Raw genomic sequence first — 1,928 nt, 5'->3', positions numbered from 1 at the left:
AGGACCCCTAGAATTATCTGTATTTGGCTGCGGACCCCCATCTGAAAATATGTTGTTCCAGGGAAGCCCCTAGAAGCAAAGATTTGACTTAAAAATCTTCGCTCTGAAAGAATATATATTCAAGGACTTGCGTCACATTTTCACGATTTTTCAAAAAATAGCAGATGTACAAACTCGTAGCGCGGCACTCGGTGGCGCGCTATGAGCTTGTAGATCTGCTATTTTCAATAGCTAAAGTATAACATAATGCTTAAAACACCAAAAGGGATTCCCGTCCAGAATGGGTTAAATTCAAAAGTAGCAGATCTACAAGCTCTACAAGCTTAAAGCGTGTCACGATGAGACACGTTTAGAGCTTGTAGATCTGCTATTTTTGTTCACACTAGTAGTGTGACGAAGTGGGTCGTTTGCAAAAAAAATAAATGAATTGAAGTGCATCACTGCGTCTCGTCATAAGAAAGACGAGATAAAGTCAGTAGATAACAGTGCATCTAACATCTAAGGTGGGTCTCCACCAAAGAGACTGTTTCCAACTCCAACAGACTGTTTCCAACTCCAACAGACTGTTTCCAACTCCAACAGACTGTTTCCAACTCCAACAGACTGTTTCCAACTCCAACAGACTGTTACCAACTCCAACAGACTGTTTCCAACTCCAACAGACTGTTACCAACTCCAACAGACTGTTTCCAACTCCAACAGAGTGTTTCCAAATCCAACAGACTGTTTCCAACTGCAACAGAGTGTTTCCAACTCCAACAGACTGTTACCAACTCCAACAGACTGTTACCAACTCCAACAGACTGTTCCAACTCCAACAGAGTGTTTCCAACTCCAACAGACTGTTTCCAACTCCAACAGAGTGTTTCCAACTCCAACAGACTGTTACCAACTCCAACAGAGTGTTTCCAACTCCAACAGACTGTTACCAACTCCAACAGACTGTTACCAACTCCAACAGAGTGTTTCCAACTCCAACAGACTGTTACCAACTCCAACAGACTGTTTCCAACTCCAACAGACTGTTACCAACTCCAACAGACTGTTACCAACTCCAACAGAGTGTTTCCAACTCCAACAGACTGTTTCCAACTCCAACAGACTGTTTCCAACTCCAACAGACTGTTTCCAACTCCAACAGACTGTTACCAACTCCAACAGACTGTTACCAACTCCAACAGACTGTTACCAACCCCAACAGACTGTTACCAACTCCAACAGACTGTTACCAACTCCAACAGACTGTTACCAACTCCAACAGAGTGTTTCCAACTCCAACAGACTGTTACCAACTCCAACAGACTGTTTCCAACTCCAACAGAGTGTTTCCAACTCCAACAGAGTGTTTCCAACTCCAACAGACTGTTACCAACTCCAACAGACTGTTACCAACTCCAACAGACTGTTTCCAACTCCAACAGACTGTTACCAACTCCAACAGACTGTTACCAACTCCAACAGACTGTTACCAACTCCAACAGACTGTTTCCAACTCCAACAGAGTGTTTCCAACCCCAACAGACTGTTTCCAACTCCAACAGAGTGCAACACACTAGCATTTAGTTCAGCACAAACCAGTCGGCCGATGAAACTTGCAAAATAGCCTGCAGCGCTGGTTTGCAGTGTTGCCACTTGCCAGTTCTGTATTATAAGTGACGTTGGGCTCGTTTTCCTGTATATAAAATAGCTTAAATATTCATAGTTGCGCGTTGCTTTAGCTTGGGCTTGTTTCTGAAGTGTAGTTGCCTATTGGGGCTCGATTTCACGATTATTTTTGAAAATAGCTGAGCTGGGCTCAAGTGGTGAAACCGGTTGCTTCTTTTGGGCTTGTTTTCATAGACCTGTTTCACTCACAGAATCTGGCAACCCCGGAGCCTCTGCATCCCGCACCAAAACAAAACACACAAAGCATTTTCGCGCTAGCTTTG

Source organism: Electrona antarctica (genome assembly GCF_951216825.1).
Source record: "Electrona antarctica genome assembly, chromosome: 18".
Lineage (NCBI taxonomy): Eukaryota > Metazoa > Chordata > Actinopteri > Myctophiformes > Myctophidae > Electrona > Electrona antarctica.
Note: the sequence above shows the minus strand (reverse complement) of the source record.